We start from the raw sequence: 16,454 nt of genomic DNA on the forward strand, positions 1-16,454 counted from the left end.
TGTTCCATCGATGAGTTGGGAGGTATGTATCAATTTAATCATTTAAATTAATATATATATTTATTGAGTAATTGTATAAAGGATTGGCAATTTTTTTATCAATGTGTATTAGTTCTCTACTGGACCATCAATGTTCACAAAGGACTCTAAGCCTAGGCATTATATGAGCTTCATAGAGGTACATTTTTTTCATGTTAATTTAATTCATTTGATTATATTATATTCTATAAATAACATGTAAATTAGATTATATGATTCGTAGTTGTTGAAGTCTGAGACTCCTCCTCATCTTTACTAGTCCATCGATCATGGAGTTGCTACTATGATGGCTAGTTTAGATCCACTGACTGAGGTATGAAAGAGTTTTCATAGTTTTAGTTGTTATTTATAATAATTAGTATTAAAATTTAAAATGATATTTATAAGTATGATAGAGTGATTATATTGATTAAATAGTTGTAGGGCCTTATTAATCTCGATCATCTGCAAGCCTTTGAGGTGGATGTATACAGTGACTATTTGATGGTAGTAAGAAAATAATTAATTTAATTTTGTGTGTACATATATTTGATTTTAATATACAATAATTATTGATTCATTTATACTTTGTTTGTACCATCTCTAATTAGAGAGGAGCCTAAACAAGAGGATGAGTGAGCAGGTGAGGAAGACCCCATCATCCCCATCATCTCCCTCTAGGCAATGACTAAAGACCTCTAGGGATTTTTTTCCTTCCCCTTGTGGGAAGGAGAAGATATAGGGGTGGACACATGTATAGGCATTAGTGGACATATATCTTAGATTTTATTTTAGTGGACATATTTGATATACATTTGATGTATATTTGACATTTTATATTTGATGTATGACATAAATCCAATGCATGATGTTATTAGACTTACAACTTTGATGCATCAATTTGTTCATGTGTGAAATTATTGGTTATTATAATATATATCTTGTTTTTCTTGTTTATGTTTTAATTATTTCATTTTAATGTAATTTTCATCCAAAATAAGGGTATGAATCATTATAATAAGCTTTGATAGTATCTTTTGACATGTGAATAAGAAAATGATATTAATTTGTATTTAAATTGTACAACTTATGAGTACTTTTGGTTATGACTAACTTATTTGGAGTTTTTTGGGATGAGAATAGTTAAACTTGAATTTGCATTACTGTTATACAATGAAAATTTAAGTTTGACTCTTGAGTTGGCTTCATCATGTAAATGTCTAAGCTTGAATCTTAGTGTTATCATAAACATGTCAAGAGTTTATATATGCTTTATCTTGAAAACATTAGAAAAATTGAAATTAATTTTTTAGTTTATTCATGAAATTTGATATTAATATTGCTTGCTTATCCATCTCTTCAAGAGTTTCATTCATGGAAACACATTATATATGCTCTGCCTAAGATTCCTATAGGTATAGTTGCATTTTTTCTTGGATATCTTCTATCTATCATTATCCTAGTGTACGACATCTAACAACCCTTGTTTTGGTTTTGTTTATGTTGTTGTTTCTTTGAGGCTTGTTGTGACTCTAGCCAAGTTAGGGTGGTGTGTTGGTGTGCTTAGATCAAGTTGGTTTGACTAAGCCTTGTTTAGTTATGTGCAAGCTAATAAACACTAATGGGGACACTAAGTGGTCAAAGTGGGTCAAAGTCCATAAAAGTCATTGGTAAGTGAGATATGACCCAACTAGGTCTTAAATAGTGATTCTACATCTTGTTTAAGTGTTTGAAACTCATAAAATGTAATGTTGTTTGATTAGGATGCAAAATGCCAAAAGTTGCTAAGTTTTCAAGAAGTTGCTTAAATAGGTCTAGGGGAAAAAAAGAGGCATATTAGTTACTAAGGGAAAACATTATTTCTAAAAACCTTTATTAACTCTATTTGGTTCTATTCAAAAAGGTTTCAAGGGTCTAGAAGTTAAAAATGCAAAAATTTCAATGTGGTTAGCAACTTTTAAAAGTTGCTCCACAACATTTTGTGCAAATTTTTAGCCATGGCGTGGAAGGAAGGAAATATGGTTCAACTAAATACAGACCTTGGGAGGTCCTATAAGACCTAGAAGAAGACAAATCTCCTGGTTGGATGCTGGAAGAGTTCATTCTTGAATGGAGTAAAAACATTTTGTTACATTTCCTTTAACAATTTTTGGATTTTGCTAAGCAAGTTTGAGATAATGGATTGAACATTGAAGTTTTAAATTGGATTAAGTTAGTTCATGTTTTTATAGCACTTTTTGATTCATTAAAATTTCCTTTAACTATTCAACTTCTTATATATTTTTCATTCTTCCAAGTATTAAGATACAATATTTAGTGACTCTTAGGTTCAATTCTATTCGGTGTGTCCGAGAACATTCGAGCATTCATTGGGATGAGATGAGCTTAGGACTAGGGTTTATATCACCTATTTGAGTAGTGAAAACAGAATTCTAAGATTAACAAAGCATTCACAATACAAAATAAATTAACACTTATACTAGGATGAAGGCAAACATTATGGAGGAAATCAGACAAAGAATGTTAAGCTCCCCAAATGTGTAGACTATGATAATGTTGGTATGTATAGATGAATATGGGATGTGTACTCAAAATGTGCTCAAGCTTCAAATGGTAGGTGATTAGGCATGGAGATGGATGAAGGATTTAGCAATGGGTGTGTGGATGAGATTTAGCATAGTAAGGGTGTAAAATGGTTGTGTTGTAGTGATCAATGGTGCATTGTAAGTTTTCATAAAAGTTAATATGGATTGTGAGAGGGGATGGATTTATTTATAAGCAAAGAGGTAGTGAAATGGAGGGTCAAGGTGCAAGAATGGTGAGGGAGGGCTAAGATGATTTGAAAGGGGAGCACATGGATTGTGCTTGTTTGGGGCCAATAAGGGAATGACACTTTTCACAAGGAGGATGAGAGGGATGGAAAAAATGGATGGTCAAAGGGAGTAATGAGGGAGGAAGAGTGTGTAAGAGGGATGGAAGAGGCATTAATGGCACGTAAGAGACATTAATTCTCTTGGATAGGGATGGAAGAGGGCAAGGGAGACTTATTGACTTTGGCTTCGGTTAGTAAGTCTTAACCCTTTCTTAAAGTTGTGCACATGTTTAGGAGGGGGGTTAGGCTTAGCTTAGAAAGGGGGTTAGGGGGAAAGTGACTTAGCTTTGATGGGATGGGTTAGTTAAGAGGCTAAGTAAGGTTAGTATGGGTGAATGAGTTGGATTAAGGGTAAAGATAGGGTTTAGGGGTTAGAATGATTTATTAAATGATTTATTTAATAAAGAGGGGGATGTGGGATTAAATTAAATAGATTTGAGGATTTATTTAATTTAATAGAGGAATAGGGTTTTAATTGATAAATTGATCTTGGGTTATCATTTGATTTCATCAAATTGGACTATAGTTAATTAAATAAGTTAATTAACTAGGGGATGATGATTAATTAATTAAATAATAAATATTTAATTAGTAGTGTCCTAGAAGATGATTAAATAAGATTACCTAATGGTGTAATCAGATTTAGGTGTCTACATTTTGCCCCTCTTTGATATAGTGTTGGAAAAACACTATTTCAAAGAAGTTCTAATATAAATGATGTGAAGAAGACTTTCTTAAAGTAACATGGTTGCCTTACTCTTGAGGAGAAGAAGGTAGATTGTATTGCATGATGCCCCCTCAAGAAGGTGACAGGGAGAGAAAATGAATCTCAATAACTTATTAAAAAGGCAAAAACAAAGTGACGGGAGTAGGGGGATGTAGAAGGGAAAAAGGAGTGGGAAAAAGAGAAAGAATGGTAAAAATAACAAGGTAGGAGGAAATGATGGGAGTGGGAGGATGTAGAGAGGGATGAAGACTGCTAATGGAGGTCTATAAGGGGGCTATGTGGGGTAGAAAGGGTCATTGGCTCTCATACGAATGTCGAGATATTACTATTTGGAGCTCTGAGTTGGATGATGCAGTAGCTTCATAGTGAGGATTGGAGCATCAATCAGATGTGGTATGGTGAGTATGAGTGCAGAAAACACCAAATTGATTAGTAGGGTAAAAAAACCTTGCTTTGACATTTATGTCTTTATTTTTATAGCATTCTCGCAATTTAGAAAATGAGATCTTGCAAGATTTCTATAAGGATCGATGGGATATTAGAGGGTAGGGATAAAAGAGGGTTCAAAAATAGTTTTTGCAAAATCACAAATTTGGTAGGAAGTTTGTGTGAGAATGTGAATCCACCTACAACATTTTGCGAGGAAGCGATCTCACCAGTAGAAATGGGTCCTGGTGGTGGGAAAGTGAGTTCATAAGCATAGATAGTTTTTTAGGAAGAGGTCAATGTGGGAATGAAAAATGGTTGACCAAAAGGGGTAAAGGGGTTGGCATGTTCCTGCTGTAAGTTGTGGGTATGGGAAGTGGGGTGCATCTATGATTGTGAGAATGCGTGATAGGGTTTTGTGAGGGTCAAAAGTTAAAGAGTGATCCTATGGGAAAATGTTATGGCAAGATCATGGGGTGCTATCATTCGTGGGAACATGCTGATAGGAATGCTTGGAAAAGGTAAAGTGCAAAATTGTACAGGAAGAAAAGGGACTTGGTTGAGGGATAAGGGGGTAGGTTGTTCAAATTATTGTTATATTGTGTAGAAAAATAAAAACTTACATGCTATTGTCTTTGATGCAGTGATCATTAGACATGCTGGTGTCATAGGAGTGATGGGTAGTCATACTATGTGCTAGAGAGAAGTTCACACCTATGGACTAGGCTAGGATTGATGGTATTGGATTGGGGTACTTGGTGAGGATTTCGCATACACAAACATATATGGCGATGGTGATAACCCTATATGAGCAATGTCATAGTGAGACTAGCACCTTTCAGCTGCCAATAGAGGAGATGATAGTGACCTTAGATGATGTCTACAAGATCTTTAGGTTACTTGTGTGGGGAACACCAGTGATGGTGACCAGGGAGATGATAGGAGAGGTGGTAGTACAATGATTGGTGGGGCTAGGAGTGTAGTATTAGAGTCAGAGTGGCTAGTTTCCCTTAGATGAGCACCTAGATTGAGTAGCTGCAGAGAGGAAGATTTATTTTTACGTATGTGGGCTAGTGTTAGGATATATTGCTCCAAATATAGGGGAATAGAAGTTACATTGGCATTGATATCGATGATCATGTAGATTGTGGATGTCAGAGTCCTTATAGCATGGGGTTCATTGATGCTAACAAAGTTGTATCGTGATCTATATTAGATAGTATATCAAGGTGTAGGGCACTAAGGGAGGAGTTTGGGGTTACCAACATTGCTATATGTGTGGGCTTGGGAGCACATTGCAATATTCAAGTTGATTAAGTAGAAGGAGAGGTAGATAGAGGAGCTGATTATGTACAACTGGGGAGATCTACTGACATACTATCATATGGATGAGATTGACTACTAGCAAGTCTAGATATATGAGATTTGAGTTGTGACATGGAGGCCATATATGGGTCTCAAGCCATGGGTAGAGGAAAGGAAACATTTGTGGTTTATTTTTGGGCATTGGGAGTACATTGTAGATTAGTATCTACTAGATAGGGTCTTGCAAGTTTGGATGACAATAGGTTGCCCCAGGGAAGCTAAATTGGTATCAATACATGATGTGAGAGCTAGTCATTATATTTGGGCCTGCATTGTAGAGGGAGGGGTTGTTATACGCACGAAAAGACCTAGATCCATTGGAGTGGGATTGGTTTGGAGGTGTTGTAGATGTGGTATCAACATAGGAGTACTGAGATGGTTTTGAGCACCCTAGGCTAGTAGGTTGGGCTTGAGTTACGAGAGCAACAATGGTGGTAGGAGAGATTTCTCGAGGATACAAAGCCATAGCTTGAGAGGGGAGAGGAGAGACAAGTAGAGGATATGAGACTATAGTAGGAGGGTGGACAAGGGCCATAGGGGCTAGGAGGTGGAGGGAGGGGTGCAAGTGGCTCATCATCAAGGGGAGGGGATGATGGACTAGCTAGCAGGTATGCATCCCTATAGTAGAGACATAAGGCGACTAGCTAGCTATTGTGCGATACACAATAGGAGAGGGATCAGCTTAGGATAGAGTGAGATCAATTTAGACATAAGTGTGATGTGGCATAGGGATAGGTAGATAGAGCAGGGGTGGAGTTAGGGATACTGTGGGTAGAGGGTAGGCATTGGGAAGGGAGATTGGAGGTGGTGACATTAGAGAGACATATATTGTAGGTGAGGATGGACATCATCCAATAGGAGATGGATAGATTGGTGGTGGAGGTGGCAACCCTGAGGGCACAAGTGGTGATAGGTGGAGGTTTGGAGGAGTTGAGGAGGATGTAGAGGATCTGAGAGAGAGAGAGAGAGAGTAGGATTATATCATGGGAGATATCATATAGTAGTGCTAGTAGAGCAGATAGAGCATTATAGATGGTCGACATGGTTATGTACAACTGGGACACATACATGCATGCAGAGAGGGGGAGAGAGTAGATGAAGCACTAGGGGCTCATAGAGGACTAGTGGGTCTTAGTGCATAGGGAAGAGCCATAGGATAAGGAAGAGCTAGAGGTGAGATAGGGGGTGAGGGGGAGGAGGGATGAGGTGGAGATCTCAGGTACTAGAGGAGGATAGATGAGGCTACCACCTCTACCAGCCATAGTGCTAGATGTAGAGAGACACCTATGAGTCTCATGATGAGGAGGTGATGGATGAGGGGGGATAAGTGATATGCTATTTTGTATATAGTATTTTGGATGTAGGTGGGATGTATTTTTGTGGGTACAGACCCAATGTATTGATATGGGCCTTTGTACTATATGGATATTGGATATTTGGACTATGATGGACTTTAGTATTTTCATAGGGATGGGTGATTTATTCTTTTATTCTTTGTGGATGTGATATAGATAAATATGATTATTCTTTTGGGGTGGGATAGGGATGTATGTCATGATTTCTTTATTACATGTATGTTTGTATGAGAGGTATATGATTAGATGTAGAAGAGAGACTGACATGGTTTTATGTAGGATGTGATGTTTATGAGATATATGATGTTACTGACGTGTTATGATGCAGTATGTTCTGTGCTTTATGATGAGTTTTGTGGATGGTGCTGACACTCTATGATATCGAATGTGATGTGTTTGATGATATGCCACTTTATGATGTGCTTTATGGTGTGCTTTATGAGATTTGGAATTTTTTTTTTATGATGATGTTTATGATAGAGAAAAAAAAACTAGAAATAAACCCAAGATATGATGACGGATGTAATGCATTTCAATTTTAAGGATGAGAAAGATAAATTAGATGGACTTTTTAAATGAGGGTAATAAGAAATAAAATCTAAACTAGGATGATAAAATACAAGAAATGAATGTAAACTATGATGCTAAAATAAAAATGGACACAAACTATGATAATGAATATGATAAAAATGAACATAAAATATGATAATGAATATGATAAATGGAATGTAAACTATGATAATGATAATGGTAAATGGAATGCAAATTGTGATAAAAAATGAACTTAAATCTATGATAAGATGAATTCAAACCATGATGGTGAACTATGATAAAAATGAACTTCAAATGATGATGATAAAATATGAGAAAATGAATTGAAGAATATGATGATGGAACATAATTTTAAATGAACTCTAACTATGATGATAAAAATGGGATAAATGAACTTAAGTCTACGATGATAGATATGATACATGAACTTAAAACTGTGATGATGGATATGATAAATGAACATAATCTATGATGGTGAATATGATAAAAGAACTCAATCTATGATGGTGAAACCTTAGCCTAGGGTTTATGATTTGTAAGTTTATGATAATGAAGATGAACTCAATGTTCAAGATAAGGAAAGTGAATCGAGAAATTCTAATAATGGAGGGATCCAATGTTGTGATAGCGCAAGTAGGACCCAAAAAATGTATCATAAAGATTAGGATGAGTAAAAAATATGAGAAACATAAAGAATTAAGATGAGGAAAATTATGAATAAAATAATAGGAGAAGAGATTTAAGGGAATGCAAGGGAGATGAGTGGTCTTGATATAAAAGGTAAGTAGAGTTCAATAGGGAAACATATGTGGTAGGTTGGAAGATGGTACAACATATCACTAATCTATTATAACCTTGGTTCAGAGGTAAAAATAATATGCAAAACTTTAAACACAACATTTGTAGGAGACTGAGGGACATGGAATTGGATAGAAGATTGGGATGACATAGAAAGAAGAGAATAGGGTAGACAAGAACTTTGTGAAGGAGTGGGGGTAGAGAGGATAGATGTATAGGGTAGGAGGAGAACATGTAGGATATGGATAGTATGGATGCATGGAAAAGGGGTATGAACAAGTAATTGTCCATATGGGATAAAATAATGAGGGTGATGGGATACACTTGAAGTTTGAGGGTGGGGTACTTCATTAATAAGTACCACCATGTAGTGTGAGCACTTTATTTGACATAGGAATATTAGGGATGTTCCAAGGTTACTAGGAACATCAAGGCCTTTTCCCCAATATTACATAGGACTAATGTGAACAAGCAGACAAGGATTGCCCCAACATCACACATAAGTCCCAGAGAAATCAATGTGGAAATGATGCTGGGTGATTCACAAGAAAATGATATTTCCCAATTTCTTCATGTGACCATGAATGAAAACATGTTGAGAATATGAAAGGGTCATATTTGACTAACTCACAAGTAGAAAAAGACCTTGATAAAAACCACTACTTTTGAATTGCTCTAGTCAAAGTGCACCATGATATAAAAGATCATGGTGACTATGAGGAGGGAAAAACTAAATCACTTGGAAACAATCCACTCAAGGAAAATACAAAAAAAAATCAATATTAGAAGAAAGAATAAATCTATGAGAAATTAAAATTTTGCCAAAGAGATTGAGATAACTAGATACTAATAGGCCAATGTTAGGTATGAGGAAGGATTCATCTTGTAGGAACCTAGTGATAGTATTAGGGACAATGACTCATTTATCAACTATAACTTCCTATAGACAACTAACTGGTGATATAGGGTGTCATTATAGGATTTTGAAAATGTGCAAGTTGGACTATAAAACATGTGGATGACTCAAGAACTATGGTAAAATATGGTAGCTAGTTTGCATATGATGGGGAAAATCTTAGGATGAGGAGGTAGCATCACACAATATTATTATTGTTACAAGGGTATGATACCTAGACATGGTACAAAGGATAAGATAAAACTGATATGATACATGTGGTAAGGTATAGGGGTGGGATAGATGTACATACCATGGTAGAATACATGATTCATATAGGTTTTCCAAGCCAAGAGATGATGCAAATATATCATGAGTTGTGGGAGTGTGGGGATGGAGCTCTTGGAGAACCTTTGGAAAATGGGAAGATGGGTGATGAGGTGTAAAGGGGTGATAGGGGAGATGTAGGTTTTTGATAGATAATGAATAGGCTAAGTACACACAGTGCTTATTTGCTAGGTTTTCACCAGGGTACCTATCCAAGGTGCTTGAATTGCTAAGTTTTTGCCATTGGATGCTTATTTTTCTTTTCTCTTCTCCTTCTCTTTGAGGTATTAGGATACATTGAGGATCTTAGGAATAGAATTTATTGAGGTGAATTATGTTGGTGGGATTATTCAAGACTTCACCTTCAAGTGTGGATAGCTGAAAGTCCCTTGAGCCAAAAGATACTCTGACTACATAAGGATTAAACCATGCAGGCTCAAACCTCTTCTTTTTTTTCTTGATCATCTTGGACCTTCATGTTTTATTTGAGGACCATGTCTCCTTCTTGAAATTTGCAAGGATGGAACTTCCTATTGAAGTTGCACTTGAGGCAATTCTAATAGACTATGAGATGGTCATAAGCCTGTTGTCATTTTCATCAAGTAAATCTAGATGAGTGATCTAGCCACTTTGTAATCCTCATTTATTATCTAGCCCCACAAAGAAATGTGTAGGGATGGGAGTTCAACCTCAATAGGTAATACTACTTTAGCACCATAGACTAGGGAGTATGGAGTTATGCCTATGGATGTATAGAATGAGGTGCGATAGGCCCATGGCATGGGGTTGATTTGCAAATGCCAATTGTGGATGGAATCATTAACAACTTTCTTTAGGATTTTGAAGAGGGTTTTATTAGTTTCCTTTTCCTGACCGTTACCTTGTAGGAACTATAGGCTAGAAAAATGATGATGGATATGAAGAGAAGTGCACAATTATTCCATATTGATGTTTTCAAAGTACCTTCATGGTCAGTGAAAATGGTAGCTAGGATGCCAAAGTGACATATGATATGATAGAGGTAAACTTGGACACTTGAACTCCCATGGTAGTGATAAGTGGGACTACTACCCACTTAGTGAAATATTCAGTGGCAGTGATTATCCACTTGTGTTCTTTTGAAGATAGAGGTGCTATAACATCAACAAGGTCAAATCTCAAACATACAAATGTCCATGGTGGCACAATAGGTTGAAGATCTTGAGCTAGGGCTTGAATTAGATTAGCATGTTGTTGACAAGGTAGACACCATTTTACAAAGTCTCATGCATCATGCTCTAGAGTAGGCCAATAATATCTAGCCTAAAGTATTTTATTAGCTAGAACAATTTTCCTCATGTGAGCACCACAAATTTTGACATGTACCTCCTTGAGAACCATTGCAACCTTGTTTTGATCTAAGCATTGAGAGAGTGTTTCATGATAACCATGATGATATAGGGTTTGAGCTATGATAATGTAATGAGATGCTCTATGAATAAGGTTTTGGAATTGGGTTTGTGTGAGATGGGGAGATATGATACCATTTAGTAGGGAAGCATGAATTACATGGTACTATGGGGATTGGGGACCAACCAAGGTGCATACTTGTGTTGATTCATCATTCTCATATAAAGGCTCATGTAGTTTCTCAACTAAGAATTCATATGAATTCATACTATATAGCCTCCCTAGGGATCTCCAAAGGTGAACCAATAGTAGCCATGGAATCTACACCCTTGTTTTCAAAATTAGGTATCTGTATGAATTGAATCTAAGTAAAATGTTTCTTCAACTGATCTATATATTCTTTGTAAGGATGAAACTTGTCATCTTTGGTCTGATATTCATCTAGAACCTACTTAATAATAAATTGTGAATCTTTGAACACCTGTAGCTTTGTGATGTTCCATTGGACTACTATTTTGAGTCTTGTAATAAGGGCCTCATACTCTGAGATACTGTTGGTACACTAGAACTATAGTTTAAAAGATTTAGGAATGTAATCACCTTGAGGAGTGACTAAGAGTATGTTGGATCTAGAGCCATTAGATGTGTAAGATCAATCAAAGTATAACTTCTAGGATGGTTGTTCCTCAATCAAGAAGAAGTGCTCATTTGGGAACTTCATAATGAGAGGGTCATCCAAAACCAAAGGCGCATCAACCAAGTGATCTACTATAACTTAACCTTTGATAGCCTTTCTGTCAACATATTTGATGTTGAATTTTTTGAGAAGCATGACCCATTTAGCCATATGCCCTATTCATACTATGTGACAACATATATTTTAATGAATCAATCTTGGATATTAGTTGCATAGTTTGGCTTAACATATAATGACACAACTTTTGAGTGATAAATACCACAACTAAGCAAGCCTTTTCCATTGGTGTGAATTTGAGCTCAAACCTGACTAGAGTATGACTGATGTAGTAAATAGCCCTCTCATTTTCTTCATCATCAAGTTGTGCTAGAAGAGCACCTAGTGTTGTTGGGGTAGCTATGATGTATAATATGAGTGGGCACCCTACAAATAGAAGAGCAAGGATGGCTAGATTAGACAAGTATTTCTTGATTAGTTCAAAGTTGCATTAGAAAATAGGGTCCCATCTAAAATTTTGGATCCTTTTTGAGTAAATGTGTAAATGGTTGACACTTATCAATAAGGTAGGAGATCGATGAATCTTCTGACTGATTGTAGTTTCCCTTGGAGAGAGAAAAGCTATCTGAGTGTCTCAGGAGGGCCATATCCATGACGTCCTTGACTTTTTTAGGGCTAATATCAATACCACACCATGATACAATGAACCCTAGGAGCTTTCCTAATGCAACACCAAAGAAACATTTCTTGGGGTTGAGCATGGGATGGTATTTAGCCAATTGATCAAACAATTCCTCAAGGTGAAATAAGTGATCAAGGGAATTAAGGGGTTTGATTAGAATATCAATCATGTAATCCTCAAGAGTTTTGTGGATTAGGTCATGGAAGATGACCATCATGGCATGATGATATGTTGCCTTGACATTCTTTAATCCGAATGGCATCATGTTATAGCAAAATGTTCCCTAAGGGGTGGTAAATGCTATCTTATGCTAATCTGCCTTTGTTATCTAAAATTGATTGTATCTGGAGAAACCATCCATGAGTGAGAAGAGGTCATGGCTTGTAGTGAGATCAATAATCATTTCTATGTTTGGAAATGAGAATTCATCCTTCAGATAGGCTTTGTTGAGGTCTCTAATGTCTATGCAAATCCTAATATCACCAGAAGGCTTTGTGACAGATACCATGTTGGAGATCCATTTTGAATAGTCAATCAAGTGAATGATCTTTTCCTCTAGCAGTTTTTCTAACTCCACTTTAATCAATAGATAAACTTTTGGATGCATCTTTTTGAGGTTTTTCTTGATAGGCTTAGCCTTGGGATCCACGGTCGAATGGTGTACCACTAACTTAGAGTCCAAACCTAGCATGTCTTGATAAGACCATGAGAAGTGACCAACATTTTCATGAAGGACTTCAATGAGAAGTTCTTGTTATTTGGGTGGTAGAGACATCACAATGTATGTGATCTTTGGCATCTTAGTCAAACTTATATTGACTGATCTAGTTTCTTTTTTCAAGACTGATGATATTGTGGGTTTGTGATCTTGTAGGGGAAGGATGAAATCTCCATCCTTAGGTGCCTCAAAAAGGTTTTCACTATTAGATGCATCCTTTATTTTCTTTTCATTTTTTGAGTCATTCAATGATGGTCTAGAAGAGTTTTCACTAGAGGATGGCCTTGTTGTAATTTTTTTTCTTTTTTGTTTCATTTTTTAGTTCAATTTTGTGACTAGAGATTTCCTCTTCCTTGAAGTAACCTACTAGATCCAACTTGTAGACATATGCTAATGTTTGTTGCAACTATTTATGTGGTTTTTTTTTTCTCCCATGAGTCTAAGGAGCACATACTCTATAGGGAATTCATCAACATGGACAATACTTGGTTGGTCCCAATCAATGAGTTCAGGGTGAGTGAGTGGTAAGTCTATGAGATTTAGGGAGAATTGGAAAAGCATATAGGCTCCTAAGATAATTTCATCAAGGAAGATATCATCATAGGATTTATTTTCTACTTCCTCAAGAATTTCTTTGACCTCAACAAGACTATTTTTGATGTTTATGAAGGCATGGCCCTCTTTTGTGGTGCCCCTAGTTGTGAGGAATTCATAACGTAAGCCTTTATTTTTCTATTCTTTGTATGCTTCCATAGTCTTCTTAATGCTTGAATCCTAATGACCTAGACCACCTCCTTAATAATCCCATTGTTCAGTAGCAAGATGATGTGACCATGGGTGTATTTGTTTGAAGTGATCAAGAAGTTCTTCACTTTTTTGGGGTGGCTCTCTATATAGCCACATACTAATGTTAGGAGTTTTTTACTCTTTTTAGAGGATACCTTTGGTAACAAATGTGGGAGGTCCTAATTTTTTGAGCTGAGGGGTCATATCTGACTTTGTCTCCTGATATGTCAGATGCCCTTGAGTATGTGGATCAATAGTTAGATCACCGACAACAAAAGCTTTTGAAAGACTATATTCTCCACAACCTTGGTAGTTGATCTTAACTGTGGAAAGGGTGGAGGCTAAAATGGCATTCAAATTTTAGTAGGTGCCAAAGGAACTATCCATGGTTTGGCCAATTTCAATTCTAGGACAATGGTTGATGTATGAAGCTTCTACGATATTGCAATAAGAAAAGAGTTTGGGATCTGTGTGGATGGTTATCTTAGTGCCATTATGTAGAAACTTGATGCACTGATGATATGTGGATGGAATAGCCTTCATGGTGTGAGTCCATGGTCAACCAAGGAGGATGTTGTATGGAAGGTTAAGATCAAATATGTGACAAATAATTTCTTGAGTGGCTAGGCCAACTCTAAGAGGTAGCAAGATGGTTGCTTTAGTGGTGCACTCTAAGTTGTCATATGCTATTATGGTAATGCAGCTGGTGAAAGCACAAGCCTGTGTCACCATTTGTGATATTTGGAGGGGTTATGGCTGAAATAGTTTCAGCCATAAAAATTACGGTTGAACAAGTTCTAGCTATACATACGTGGCAAGTTTCCCCATCGACGTGGCATGCAAGTTTACAGCCGAAACACTTCTGGCCGAAACGGTTTCAGCCGTAACCCCCATGTTTCAAATGACTCAAAATATCATAAAATAGCCAAAAAGTGATTGACGATAATTTTATAAGCTTGGGGGTTTCGGCCATAACCCTTTCGGTCGAAATAGTTACGGCCAAAATAGTTTTAGCCGGAACTACCTATGTGGCATCCTAGGTGGTAGCCACAAAAGCAAAAATAAGAACTTTTGCAAACTTCTCACTTTGAAGGCCAATTTGACTTACTAAATTGAAGTTTTTAAAAAAACTAAAAATATAGTTTTGTAGGTCTCGGAGTCAAGATTATGATTATATAATTTTTTTAAAATTTTGATTATGGATAATATGTTATAATTTTAAAATAGTACAAGTAGGTATTTTAAGATTCATGAAGATGTCTATTCAAAAATAAGAAAAAAATTGTAAATCATGTTCAAAAATTATTATTTTTTAATGCTGTACTAGAGGAGAGAGTCTTCTTCAAGAATATGTAATTAAAAAAAAAAAATATGTAGATTTGATGGAAAAAGTTTGATGGGAGAAAAAAATTGTTAATTTTTGATAACTTTGACTTTGACCAGTTATAACTTGAAATATATTAGCTGAATTTCAATTTTTCTTTTTTGGTGCACTAGGTATACATGTTGACTCTAACATATTCCAAAATTAGACCAAAATATGAACATTTTCATATATTTGTTTGATGGGAAAAAAACTCTATATTTTCAGCATTTAAAAAAAAATAAAAAATACACTTTAAAAATTAAAAAATAGATAAAATATTCACTCAATTTTTTTCAAAAAAATTACAGACATAAACTTCATCTAATTTTACACATTTCATTAGTTTACATCATCTTCAAATTCTAAGCACAAATGCCACTTTTATGTCATTAAAGTTGAAGACTTTAAATTCTGATATCACTTCTCCTTTATAAAAGGTGACACAGGTTTGTGCTTTATGTCTTCATTAAGGATATCTACCTCAGTGTATCCTAATTTTTTGATGAAATTTAAAGTGCATAGATTTAGAGCTGATCCATTATCTATCATGAGCCATTTGACTGCAAAGTCAAAGACCATGACAACAATGCAAAGTGGAAGTATATGATTAGGGTTGACTATTGGGATGTTGGAAGTTTTGAAGGATAGAGCACATGATACTGACAAAGGGCCATGTCACTCTTAACAACTTATAATGAAATCAAAACCATATGTAGATAAAGAGATGACAAAATGCTTCGCAAAACATGGTTTTATTATACGTGACAATCCTTACAACATCTACAAGATGATATCACAATTATAATTTCTTCCAAAATAAGTTTACAAATGCTTCAACAGAAGAGAACTCCCAAATAAGAGCTTCCACAAGAAAAGTCAACAAACCAAGAGCTTCCACCAAGAGAACTTTCACCTCCAAGCTTTCTTACAAGAGATTACACCATGAGAGCATCACTACAAGCACTTACACTTGAAGGGCTTCTACTTGAACAGAAGCCTTTTTTAAATAGACACTTACCATCAAAGATGTTACAACACAACCAATGTGGGATAGAAGGTAAATACAACTACCTTAAAAAAAATATTAAATTCCCACCCAAATACAACTAAGCACCACCATGTGTCTCAATTAGAGAATTACATTTCTTTTGTTTATCACAACAAATATTGAATGTACAATTTAAGGAACTTTCCACAAACTTCTACGATCCTAGCTTCACACCTAGGTAAATGAAAATGACAACCATTTATCTTAATTTTCTATTTATGCCACCTATGCACCTTGAAAATAGAAATTCCTCTTTTCTCCTCTTTTCTATTTTTTATCTTCATTATTTTTCCTCTAATTTTTGTCACTTCCTCTCTCCATTTTTTTTTTTCAATTTTGATCATAACCCTTATTTTTATAATGCAAGATGCTCATGTATTAGATGTGGGTAAGTGGCTGACCAAGTTGCAGAACTCGATGGCATTGATGTTAATGG

The sequence above is a fragment of the Cupressus sempervirens genome, chromosome 6 (genome assembly GCF_028749045.1).
Source record: "Cupressus sempervirens isolate cs-2001-9-10 chromosome 6, ASM2874904v1, whole genome shotgun sequence".
NCBI classification, from domain to species: Eukaryota; Viridiplantae; Streptophyta; class Pinopsida; order Cupressales; family Cupressaceae; genus Cupressus; species Cupressus sempervirens.